Source organism: Gopherus flavomarginatus, chromosome 4, assembly GCF_025201925.1.
Source record: "Gopherus flavomarginatus isolate rGopFla2 chromosome 4, rGopFla2.mat.asm, whole genome shotgun sequence".
NCBI classification, from domain to species: Eukaryota; Metazoa; Chordata; order Testudines; family Testudinidae; genus Gopherus; species Gopherus flavomarginatus.
The window spans coordinates 16,393,753-16,407,333 of NC_066620.1; the positions used below are offsets into that span (position 1 = coordinate 16,393,753).

Sequence of the window (13,581 nt, forward strand, 5' to 3'; positions counted from 1 at the left end):
GGCCCAGCCTGACCCGTGAGTTCACAGTTGCCCTCTCAGTGAAAGGGCAAAGTGCCCAACTTCAGCATGGCCGCTCCGGCTTCCATATCGCTTCATAAAGGCACGTCACAGGCAAACGGGCCGCTCTGCCCTAATCTAAGATGGCTCCTACCGCTACCATAAGGGAAAAAGGCCAGTTTGCCCGGGTCCAAGATGGAAGTTGAATCCCCTATCCTTACTATAAGACGACTTGCGATTTGCCCGAGTCCAAGATGGCCGCTGAATCCCCTTGCCCGCGTCAAAGATGGCCGCAGGGTGTCGCGCGCGTGCTTGGAAGCCTCTAGGCTCCAGGCTGGGGCTTCCGAGCGGCTCCAGCGCCGAACGCCAGCAGTTGCCGGAAGTGGCGTGTCCGCGGTTGTTAGTCGCGTTGCATGCTGGGAGAAATGGCCTAAGTGGGCGGCGGTGGGGGGAGGGGGCTGGGTCGGACCGAGGTGGGTGCTGTTGCTGCGGGCTTTGACATAGATTCCCCCTGATGGCGGCCGCCCCGGGAGGCCCCAGATAACACCGGCCTGGTCCCTGTGCGGAGCCACCCTCTGCCTGGCCATGCCAGGCCCAGCCGCCCCTGCAGGAGGCCGGAGGTAAGAGACGGGGCCGGACCTCGGCGCTCGGGTGACAGCGGGGAGGCGGCCGGGTCAGGGCTGAAAGGTGAGACCCTGCCCGCCCCTGGGGAGAGCGTCCCGCTGCGTTGACTCAGGAGCCGCCCGCCCCTGCCTCCCCACCGTGCCATGGTCCCCTCTCCCCCCCACACCTAGACTGAGGGGCACAGGCACTGCTGTGAGGCGGCAGCCTGGGGGGGCAAGAAACCCCCCATCTGAGATCGCAGGAGTCCCGCCACCCCATCGCCCTTGGAGGGCCCAGAGCCTGCTCCTCTGGTCTTGTGTTAGGTGTGGGTCCGGTTTCTCCTGGGACCGGTGCCAGGTTCTTATCTTCTGACCCAGCGGCTGGTGTGTGTGTTAGTCTGACCAGGGCCTGTAGGTTCCTCAATCGTTTCTTTCCCCACTCCTGTGCCTGGCTGTTAATGGTAAAGATGGGGAAGGCTGTTTGAAGGGCTGGTTTTTATTTTAGATGTCTACTGCCCTCCCCCCACGCACCCACCCTCCAGTGGTGATGGGCACCTTCTGAATTTCACTTTGCTCCTACAGATGAGTTCAGGCTGCTGCAGCACTGAGGTAGTGTAGTGGTAAGTGCTGTAGAAAATCTTAAGTGAAACATTGCATCCCTTGATGGCTGTCCTTTGGGTCAATAGATCGCCTTTATTAGAGGCACCTGTCATGTAGATGGCTGCTATCTGTTTAGTTCTCACTGTACTCTAATGAAGCCATACATCAACAAAACGCAATTGTTTGTTGGACGTATGTCTCTAACTAAAGGTCAGACAAAACTCTTCCACCTATCTTGGAAAATATTCCAAAGTGGTTGCTTAAGATAGGGGTTTCCTGTTAGGAATGAGATTTTTAGTGCATGTTTTGCTGTATTTAATTCCATTAAGTGCTATGGTTGGAGGATTGCGTAGAGTGGTATATGATATGCTATTAGAAATTTGAATTGTGCTGTGTTGTTCACCACCCAAACTTTTCTTTTTGCCTTTGTATGACAAGGAGTGCTAGACGCAATGTTTTAATAATATTCCACAAACAAATTAAGTAGTACAAAAAGTAATGTTATGCTGTTGTTTTTCAAGCAGAGGAAGTCTGAAGTGGGCCAAAACAAAATTGTCAAAATACTGGAATGATTCTGCTTATTATTATATTTCAGCATATACCTATTTTCAGTATCATATGTGGCTATCTAACACACTTTAAAAAAGTTGTTTTCTTATTAGAGATGGTGTCTAAAGAATAAACAGTAATGCTGTAGTTATTTAAAGTGGTCACTGAAGACCAGTGATTGGCTGCTTGTTACTGGTGGCCCTGCCTGAATGTTTCACTCTTGGCAGTTTCAATTTAATTTCAGTGTACTGCAATATAAAGCTCCTGTTACAGTGAATTTCTGCTCATAATTTCTGTAGAAAATAAATCCTTAAAAGAGGGTCCCACTGTATTACTAAGTAAGTAATTTGATTCTCCTATGGTTTAAATAGAGAACTGCATTTCATTTGAGCTACTTTTTAGAAGTTGAGCTCATTTTAAAGTGGTCTTATTGAGTTCTGATTAAAAAATGCTATTGGACTTCTTCTGAGAGGTTAAACTTAATTTCCTTTTCATTTATTCAATAGCCATACTCTTATGAAGTAGACTTTTGGAAAACTCAGCCTACTTAAGCATAGGAAAAAATGCTGGGTTGTATGCTATGTGAACGTGTGTATATGCACACAAACTTGCATTTAGGATAGATTGTTTTTAAAAAACTTTTGTTTTAATTCCTCAGTATAACAACTCCTGTACCGGAAACCAGAGATGTAACTTAAAGAATACAGTATTAACAATTTTTGGATGGGAAATGGGGAAATCACTTTGCTTTTTATTTTAAGTAGACCTCTTCCTCATGTGTGGTTGAAAGTAAATAAGATGCAGCGAAGAACTTTAAGCAGATTTAAACCGCATTAACTTTTCATCTGCAGAAAAACTTTGAACTTAAGTAACTAAGCAAGCATACGCCCAAAACAATAAATGTACATTTGTTGTTTCTTTGACTGATGTTAAAAAAAAAAAAAAGCAGTTCCACACAAACTACAGTGCTCAGCTGCTCCTGTAAAAGAGGAGGTGCTTGAACAATGTCTTGTTTTTAAGTGAACTTCGTTATAGTAGTTTCCTCTAGAAATATTTTTTTCTAAATTTAAAGGTTTGGGTTGGTGCTACAGGGAACAGTTATGTATTGGCAAGGATATTTGCAAGGTGACCTAACAGGTCTTTCTATTATTCTAATATTTATTAAATGATTTGAATAATTTGTTTAAAACCTAGGAATCCTTTTCTGAATTAACAGAAGGAAGGTAATTGACTCCGTTCACATTGACAGTAGTGTGTTAGGAAGCAGGTAGCTGGGAAAGGAAATGTGTAACCTGATGTTCATGTTTTCATTAGAAGACGATGGAAAACAGAGTGTGTTGTTTCAAGTCCTGAACTTATGCAAGTACTATGTTCTTAATATACCAGCTATATAGATGACTTACATAATTCATCAGATGATGTTTACTCTTGCTAAGCCAGCATAGCACAAGACAGCATTGTGGGTTTTTTTCTTGTTATCTGGTGAATACATGTTTTTGTATGTTGAAGGTAATGTTTATTTGCTTTAAAACTTGTGAGCTGTAGCAACAATAAAGTGGAGGCAGCAGTGACTCTTCTGCCTATTGGAGCAGTACTCCACGTACCAAACTTTGAGTGAACCTTACAAATGAGAATTCACCTCTGGGGCTGTTGTCATCTGCTTCTTGCTTTAGTGCATATTAAGTTTGAAGGGTTTGTTATATGTAGTTCAGAGCATATTGTTCTGAAATATAACTGTAAGAAAAGTTGACTCAGAGTAACATAATTCTAATGGGGTGTAATCGAACACCTAAAATTTATACTTAAATACTGAGTTTCATGCCAAAAAATATTGCTGACTTAGTTGAAAACCGTTCTAAAGTGAAACTTCAGAAGCAGTTAATGCTAAAATTTGTGAGTCATCTTGTAGTATTTATTTATATTATGGATTAGTAGTTTACTCTGTATGCAACACTACAATGTGTATTACTGCAAATCTAGACCTTAAATTGCTTCACAGTCACTGACTGTAGATGGCTATATGAATTATAGAAATACTCATTCTCCAGTAGTGAAGTTTTAGAAGATATAGCAACTGAAACTTGGTTATAGATTATTAGGGAAAAGTACTGAATCTGATTTTGTTAAGGGGACACTGTCAATTCACATTGGGCCAAAAATTTACATTGTATATTTAAAAGTTTCCAAAATCTGCTAGGACTAGAAACATTAATTTAAGTGAAATTATTTTATTGTTTTTAAAAATTCCTTAGCCCAACATAATGATAGTTCCTAAGAACTGTAAAGTAAAATTTTAGTTCTGTCTCATTGGCCAGTTTGAATGAAATACAAAAAGTAAAACAGCAAAAATTAAATGTATTAACCATGAAACAATTTAAAATCTTAGATTAGATTTTAAATTATTATTAGTAACCCAGGAAAGGACTTTAGAAAAAAGTTTAAACAACTGAGTCTCTTGAGTTTCGTTTTGTTTTCTTTTTGCAACCTAGCACTTGCTAATGGAAGGCTTTGCAGGATATTTTTAGAGCTTACTGAACCACAGAGAATTGATGTAAAATGTTTATAAAGGGATTCAAGAGAAAATGGTATTGATTATTTAAAAATGTTGTGTACATTGTTTTGTAAATACAAGCAGAGATTAATACAGTTCATATTTTTAGACAAAATGACCATATTGGATCTAGAAAACAGCTGTTCTCCTCAACTGTTCAGTGTGTCCAAGCACTAATGACGTTCTGGAACTCCTGCTGCAGAAAATCTTACTGTTGTGACAGAGATAAATCAATGTTTTCGATTCTATTTTTCAGGGTTATCAAAAGGTAAATCTTCTTGTGAACTTTACTGTTGAATTGTAACACTGAAAAGAAGATTAGGCTTAGTAATTAAATTTAGAAACAAATATTCATTTATTTCAGTTTTATCAGTGACTCTCTTCTTAGGATGGTTTTTTTGGTAAGTAGGAGTGTTGGGAATCAGAAGATGTTTTTTTCTCCCTGTCCAGTCCAATCTTCTAGAACAAAGAGTAGGTTTATATGCTACATCTCTGATTTTTTTAATAATTTTTTTTCATTATTAGCACATCACCAGTGCATTGTCTAATGTTCTGAAGTTATTATTTAGAGGATTAGAAGTAAATATTCAAGGCCGTGGCTCTCCTGTCTATTCCTATTCTCAAATGCATCACTTTGGTAATGTTTGCTCTGCTGTTGACCCAGGTGCAGTTGATCATTGCAATACTTGAAATTAGTGCTGGTTCAAGGTTTCCACCATGTCTTCAGGGTTATGGAGGAAAAATGAGAATTTAGCTTGATAGGCCAGTAATGAGGAGAGTTATAAGAGAGGAAGATGCCTTTCCATAGAAAATAACATTTTAATGCCCTGGGGATCACAAATCTCATTCTTGTTGAGGTGATCTTTGTTCCCATTTAAAAAAAAAAAATCCCTGCAAAGGCAGAAATGAAATGTTGTTGAGGAAGGGGAGATAACAGAAGTTAGTGACTGAGTCCATTTCCCTCTCAATGCAGGTTTTTTCACCTAAAGCACTTAAATATTTTAGTGATTGATGCTAAAGAAATTTCTAACAGCATATTTTTTAATCTTTTTTTTTTTCTACTCTGCTTTCAGGTGTCTCAAGTGATAGGCTTTCTTCCTTTCCCCCAGGGAGAATCAAATATGTTACATTTTATTGTTGGAATGTCTTGCTAATCACCTTCAGTTTTTCACTTAACATCTTCCAACTACTTGTAATTAAACTTTTTTTACCATTTTAAATAGATATCTCCCTCCTTGATATTTACACCTTTAAATATTTCTCCCCTTTTAGCTCTTTTCTTTCCTTATTAGTCAATCCCTGGCCTCCTAATTTTGTAGGTCTTCTACAGCCTGCCTCTGAAATTGGATGCTCAGAACTGAGCACACTATTTTGAGTATTGTTTCAAGAGCTACATAGAAAAGGAGGTAAACCCTTGCTGCCTCTGTGTACATTTCCCAAAATTACATTGGTCTTTTTTTCCTGCCATGTCACATTACAAACTAGCTGTAGCTGTGTAGTTGACAAAGCTGGGCTGTCACGGGGCAGGTGTGGGCCTGTTACCCCTCTGGACTCCTCATTCCCAGCCATGCTGCATCCGCCCCACTCAGAGTCTGGCTGCTCCCTGGCTCCCAGCCCAGCTGCTGCCTGGGCTCCCGGCTCCAATCTGAGCTGCACCTGCACCGTGGGGAGCCTTGGTGCTGCCCAGAGGCTCTGGGCTCCCCACTGAGGGGAGTCCTTGGTGCTGCCTGGAAGCGCCTGCTCCACTCCGTAGCTGGGCTCCCTGCAGGGAGCCAGGAGCTATAGAGTAGTCGCTGAGCTCCCCACCAGCTGTCTGGAGGCTGCTGGCTCCATACAGGGAGCCCAGTGGCTTCACAGACGCTCCCAGAAGCCACTCAGACTCCAAGCACGAAGCTCGCAGCTGGGAGCCCAACTGTGACAGAGAGCCGAGAGCCCCAGGAGGCAGCTGGGTTTCCGGTGGTGGGAAGCAGCATATGGCGCTGAGAACCCAGGCTCTCTGCCCCCATTCTTCCACCAACTTAAGAGGGGCAGTATTCCTGGTGAGAGATGCACCACCAACAAAAGGAGGGTTAAGTACAGTGTTCCCTCTAATTTTTTATGTCCATGTGCGGAATGAATTTTGTTATGTGCACCAATATGGAGGTGATATGTGACATACCCCCTTCATATTGGTGCACATAACAAAATTAATGTGGTTTGGGGGGAGCGAGGGGTTCAAAGTGTGGGAGAGGGCTGAGGGTTAGGGTGCAGGGGTATGTGGGCTCGGGTGTGTCTGTTAATGAGAGGTTTGGGGTGTGGGAGGGGGCTGGGACAGAGGTTTGGGTTGTGGGCTCTGGGGTGGGGCTGGAGATACGGGGTTTGGTGTGCAGGCTGCCCTGGGGAGAGAGGACTCCCCCCAGCCCTCTCTCACCGCAGCAGCCCAGGGCAGGGGGAGAGGTGCCTTTCTGCGGCAGGTCCAGCAGGGCTGCGCTGGGCCGAGGGAGCGGCTCCTCTCCCTAGCAGCTCTGGTGGGCCTGGGCCGGCTGAGGGAGGGGCTCATCTCCCCCAGCTGCAGCAAGTACACGGCAGGTCTATGCTGGGGCTCAGGGCTGCAGTGGGGAGAGATGTCTCTCCCCACTGCAGCCCTGAGCCCCTGCGTGGGACTTAATAGGCACGCAGCTTATAGGGAACTTAGGTAGAGTGGACCTGAACCACCACAGTAATTACTGCATTGGTTGTAAGTTGACCTAACATATGTCAACTTAGTTTCTAGTATAGACATGCCCTTAGAAGGAGGTCTGTGGAAGTTGACGTTGAGGTAACTTATGCTTTGTTTTCCAGCCTGCCCAATGTGTATACCGCACCCACCTGCCTCCTACACATTGCCTATGAATTTGGCCCACAGTTTAAATATAAAGGCTTCTAAATTGATGTAACTCTCAAACCAAGGAATGAGAAGTAACTAAGGGAACAGTATATGAATGTGTAAATTTAAAACAAAAGATGGTCTACATTAATTTACACTTTCTTCATTTCCAAGTAGTTGATAGAACATGTAAATTACACAGACTCCGACTCCCTTTATGCTCACACAGTGTTAAGTGCTTCTAGAATGGTTGGCAGTATCTAAGGATGTCTGTCTTATACCACCTTAAAAATCACCTCTGAATTTGGCTCTTAGAGTTTGTGATTTATCTGAGGTTATGTCTACACTATAGTCTATCGGCAAAATTTGTGTCACTCCGGGGTGTGAATATTCTACCCTCCAAGAGACAAAGTTGCAGGCAGAACTGAATTTGGAAATGGGACTTCCCAAACTCGTGCTTAGGGCAGTCCCCACTACAGGGAGACTGACGCTGCAGCAGTCGATGCAGCAGGAATTGATTTAGCGGGTCTAGTGAAGACCCACTAAATTGATGGCAGAGCACTCTCTGGTCGATCCTGGTACTCCAGCTTTCCGAGAAGAGTAAGGGAAGTCGACTGGAGAGCGTCTCCTGTCGACACAGTGCAGTGAAGATACTAGAGTAAATCAACCTAAGCTACGTCGACTCCAGCTAGTTTATTCATATAGCTGGAATAGTGTAATTTAGGTTGATTTTACCCTGATAGTGAAGGCAAGCCCTTAGTCCACTGGACCACTCAAACCTGTCATCTGTCACTCTCTGGCCTCTTTCAGCATCATTGCTTTCCAGTTTTCACTCTCCCATTGAATATTTATATTTCAGATTAAATTTCTTGATGTATATTCTTTTGTATTTTTTATTTAGAAACTGATGAAACTAAGAGCTGGTATAACATAACTCACCTTGATCAAAATTAAATATTCAGGATTATTGCTCTTGTTTTCCTTTAAAATAAAATACAAATGTTCATTTGCATGGTGTTGTCAGTGAATCCTTTCAATAGCAGTAAGTTTGTCAGTCGTTCCAATGCCTTTATAATTGATAGACATTGAAATATAAAGTTACAAGCTGAAAACTTGAAACCACTTTGCAACAAGTCATGTAACAAGAAAGTAAGCTTGGCATAAAAATTCTTTTGAATGGTAGGTGAAAGGTTGTACAGGACCTAAGAGATAAGTTTGCAGGTTTTAATGGTCTTCATGGAAAACGAGCTCTTTGTACAGGTTCTCCGCCAATGTGATATGGCTGTTAAAAAAGCTAATATGGTTTTAGGATGCATCAGGCGAGGTATTTCCGGTAAAGATAAGGAGGTGTTAGTACCGTTATACAAGGCACTGATGAGACCTCATCTGGAATACAGTGTGCAGTTCTGGTCTCCCAGTTTGAATTCATCTTTCTTAAACATGGAACAGATACAGAGAAGGGCTACTAGGATGATCCGAGGAATGGAAAACCTGCCTTATGAAAGGAGACTCAAAGAGCTTGGCTTGTTTAGCCTAACCAAAAGAAGGCTGAGGGGAGATATGATTGCTCTTTATAAATATATCAGAGGGATAAATATCGGGGAGGGAGAGGAATTATTTAAGCTTGGTGCCAATGTGGGCACAAGAACAAATGGATAAAAACTGGACACTAGGAAGTTTAGACTTGAAATTAGACGAAGGTTTCTAACTATTAGAGGAGTGAAGTTCTGGAACAGCCTTCCAAGGGGAGTAGTGAGAGCAAAAGACATATCTGGCTTCAAGACTAAGCTTGATAAGTTTATGGAGGGGATGGTATGATGGGATAGCCTAATTTTGGCAATTAAATGATCTTTGATTATTAGCAGGTAAATAGGCCCAATGGTCTGTGATGGGATGTTAGATGGGGGTGGGATCTGAGTTACTACAGAGAATTCTTTCCTGAGTGTTGGCTGGTGAGTCTTGCCCACGTGCTCAGGGTTTAATTGATGGCCATATTTGGGGTTGGGAAGGAATTTTCCTCCAGGGAAGATTGCAGAGGCCCTGGAGGTTTTTTGCCTTCCTCTGCAGCATGGGGCACGGGTCACTTGCTGGAGGATTCTCTGCACCTTGAGGTCTTTAAACCACCATTTAAGGACTTCAATAACTCAGACATAGTTAGGGGTTTGTTACAGGAGTGGGTGGGTGAGATTCTGTGTCCTGCATTGTGCAGGAGGTCAGACTAGATGACCATAATGGTCCCTTCTGACGTTAAGTCTATGAATCTGTGAATCATATATTCTTGCACTTCATACAGCAGTAGTGGAGAACATGTATCTATCTATCTATATCTATATATATGTATAGATATAAAGATAAAGCAAAACATTATAGACTGTACTGAATATGACCCAAACTAATTTTATTTTTAAAATTTGGCTTAGGTGTATGGTCAGCTCTAGCAGAAGCTATGTGACTTGCATCACTCAACACTGACCTCTGTGGATCAAATAAGCTGTACGTAATTCAAATGCAAATACAGTCCTCTTCTTTTAACACAGAAGCTGTGGTTGCTGAGAAGGGAGAACTAGGACTCCTCATCATAGTACAAACAGTCTGCTCCTCTAAGGCTATGGCTACGTTACAGCGCTTATGGGGGCGTAGCTGTGCCACTGTAGCGCTGTTAGTGCAGATGCTGTGAGCAGAAGGGAGAGAACTCTCCTGTCGACTTAATTCCTCCAGCCCCTGCTAGCAGCAGTAGCTATGTCTGTGGGAGAAGCTCTGTCTACACCGGCGCTTAAGTAACTTGCATCGCTCAGGGAGTTGCCTTATTCACACTCCTAAGCGACATAACTTATACCAACATAATCTATAGTGCGTACATAGGGAAGTCAGTTGCCTCTTCTTGTTGGAGACTGAGATAAGACTTAGAACAAAAATGTATCGTATGCATGACACTTGTGATAAAACCACTGCTTTTTATAATCATACAGATATGGAAAGATCGCTAATGACAGTTAATGTTTTTCGTCAGTATATGTCTGAATAGCATTGGAAGTTAAAATTCACACTCTGTAGGGGAGGAGAGAAGTGTGACTCCTCAATCCAGTTCACTTACTGTAGCAATATTGGGCATGATCTTTCAATTTTTCTGACTTTGAGTACAAAAAGAGAATTGGAGCTGCTCAGAAGAGGGATAACTATTGTTGAAGATACATTTTGTATTGAGAAGAAACTGATCTCTTTGATATAGCTAAGTATCATTCTAAAAGTGAGTTTTTGAAAGTGTCCAAGCAAACTGTTTAGAGGTGAACAGTCAAGGGCACATTCCATTACCTCACATTAAAAAAAAAAAAAAAATTAACTACTTCCAGAAATCCAGGTTTGTACAAGCTTCAACCCATGGAAATAATTGCCTCCCTTACATTCTCTCACACACAGTGGCACTTTCTACAAAAAAAAAAAAATCCATCCTTATTTTGAACCAATTGCAGTAAAGCTCTGTACATGAGTTCATGTTTCCAGAATTTTCAAATGATTGGATCTTGGAAACAGCTCTTCTAAACTTCTATTTCAGAGCCATCTTCTCTAAAGGTAGGGTGGGATAATTTTATGTATTTCTCTCAAGGAGTTAACCAGGGCACGTGTGTGTCTAAATGGCTCTAATTGGGTGGACACAAACCCCACAGAAAGATAGATGGAATACCTGTTTTGCCAGATTGTATAGGCAGTGGTTTTCAACCAGGGGTACACAGAGGTCTTCCATGCAGTACATCAACTTATCTAGATATTTGCCTAGTGTTCCAAAAGGCTATATAAAAAGCGCTAGAGAAGTCAGTACAAGCTAAAATGGGACACAGACAATGATTTGTTTATGCTGCTTTATATATTAAATTTGGCAATGTAAGTACAATATTCCAGTTGATTCATTTTATAATTATACAGTAAAAAAGAAAGTAAGCAATTTTTCAGTAATAGTGTGCTGTGACACTTTTGTATTTGTATGTCCGATTTTGTAAGCAAGTAGTTTTTAAAGGGAGGTGAAACTCGGGAGCACACAACACAAATCAGACTCCTGAAAGGGGTACAGTAGTCTGGAAAGGTTGCGAGCCACTGGCCTAGAGTGTGACTCAGAAGATGTTTAAATTGAGAATAGAATTCTCTATCATAAAAGATAAACCCACAATTCTAGCTCTTAGACTCCATTTGAGATGTCAGACAAAAGCAGGGATTAACAACTAAAGGAATTAATGAAGAAAGCTGTCATGCTGAAAAGCTACAGATTCTACAAAATGTTAATGTCTGAGTGAATGACAGTAGATTCACTTCAATAGTTTATGGCTTGGGAGGGGAAAGCTGTCACTGTAAATCCTCCTCTTTTTTTAGATTCTGAATTTTTAAAGAAATTTAGCCTATGGGCTGAAAATTCTAATGCTTGTTTCCATTTCATAGTGAGAGTTGATAGTATTGCCATCTCTTAAATTGAAAAGTGTAATCAAATTCAATTTTTGCCATTTGAGTTAGCCAACCTTAGGAAAAAATGGCATGATTTTTCCACTGAAATTTTAATTTAATATACTTTGTCTTCAAATTCTTGGAAAAAAAACTGATTTATCCTTTTATAGTGATGCACCTTTCCTAAGCCCCTGTGCATTTGTATATACTTAGGGTTACCATATTTCACATTCTCAAAAAGAGGACACTGCCGGAGGTCGGGGGTGGCAGGAGTTGGAGGGAGGGGGAGAAGAGAACAGTTGGGAGGTACCTGCATCAAGGATATTTACTGGAGGGTGGGGGATAGTTTCACTCCCTGTAACAGTTGCAGGGTGGCTGGCATAAGCCCAAGACACGGTGACAGCCGTCCCTCAGTGCCTCCATGCAAGACCCCCTCCCAAGGGTTGGGAGCTGAGGCCTAGGTAGGCGGGATCCGGCAGCTGTGGCTGCAAGGAATGGATAAATGAGCTGCCAATGCAGGGGAGGGGCCAATCAGAAAGTGGACCAGTCAGGGCTCTTTCTGAGCTCCAGCGTCTGCTCTGAAAAAAATCTCGGACATTGCCTGTTATTTGAAAAATCCACCTGGATAGAGGCTTAATAAAGAGGAAATATCTGGGGAAAAACGGATGTATGGTAACCCTAGCTCTTCTCTCTTTGTTACAATTGAAACACATGTGATCTCAAACATCAGAGCTTCCAAATAAGTCACATGATATACATGTATGTAGTTGAATATGCAGTTAGATTATTTTTTAAAATACATTTATTTTACATAGGGCTAGATTATAAAGTTAAACGTACAAACACTAGGGCAAGATGTGAATTGGCAAAGTTATGATTGCAGTGTAAGGACATTTCTCAAGCCTTGACCATTTAAAATCATTTGCAGATCCTGTTGAAGGATCTAAGCTTTAAACAGTTCCATTGTGTTGCTGTGTACTAATTACTAAACAGTTGATCTATTTTATTCCATTTTAGTGGTGGATTAAGTGATCCCTGTTTCGTTTTTAAAAAGCTTTGAGATAAACACTATATATGCACGTAAAATCATCTTTGGTAGGCACATTGTCTAGAAATAAAAACTGTTTCTTTTAAATTAATGGTTTTTGCTGTTCATTTCTCACCTGAAATCCTAATCCTTGGTGTTTGACATCACAGTTTTACTAGCTGTGGAGATAAATGTGGTTTTTGAAAGGATTGAATTCATATGATGTATAAGGAGCAGGAACAGTGAATCTGATTTCATGCAATTCCCTGAATTTAAAAAAGGCAAATTCTCCACATGTGGTGATAGTGCAAAATAGATATACTGTAGGCAGAATGTTTTATAAACAAAAGCTTTCAGGTTTAAGCAAGGCCTCTGACTCTAATCTTTTGAGGATTAATTTTGGTGCATCTTTCAATTAACATAGAAAATTTGAAATAGCACAAGGTTTTTAACCTTTTGCTACTGAAAATGTAGTTGTCTCAGACTCAGATCGTGTACAGTCAATGTTTTGTGGAATCTCTGGACTTTTTTTTTTTAAATGTCACCAAATTGACTAAAGTTTGCAGGAAAAACATTAGCAAGACATTGGTCCATATCTTGCATAAACTAGAAGGTTTCTCTAATTACTTTTCTCCCCCAGTCATTTATTTTCCCTCCCTTTGTTCATATCCATGTACCCTGATGATGCAGATGGAACCCACTTCTCAGCCCTTTGCTGCTTCTCTGCCAACCAGATGGACCACTGAATTGTATAAGGTACTGTTTTCCTGGGACCTAATAGTACTACCTTTACAGCTCTTTAAAAACTTGATGGCCTCTTGAATGAGAACGGCAAACCACACTTCTGTTTTATTACTGAACTAACATAGCTACCTACACTTCACAATACACCACATGTTTGTTAGGACTATCAATATCTATTCTAATGTATTTTATTAAATTTGGGGGGAAAAATAAATTTTGTCCCATTCTGCCCCCC

General features: G+C 41.3%; 1 protein-coding gene across 1 annotated transcript in view; it reads left to right on the plus strand.

Moving 5' to 3' along the window:
- The first annotated feature begins 406 nt into the window (after positions 1-406).
- The window catches only part of AFTPH (aftiphilin), a 64,977-nt gene continuing 51,802 nt past the window's right edge, over positions 407-13,581 (plus strand). Inside the window, 2 exon segments of the mRNA XM_050952046.1 lie at positions 407-617; positions 13,293-13,358. The gene's annotated coding sequence lies outside the window, so the exon portion shown is untranslated.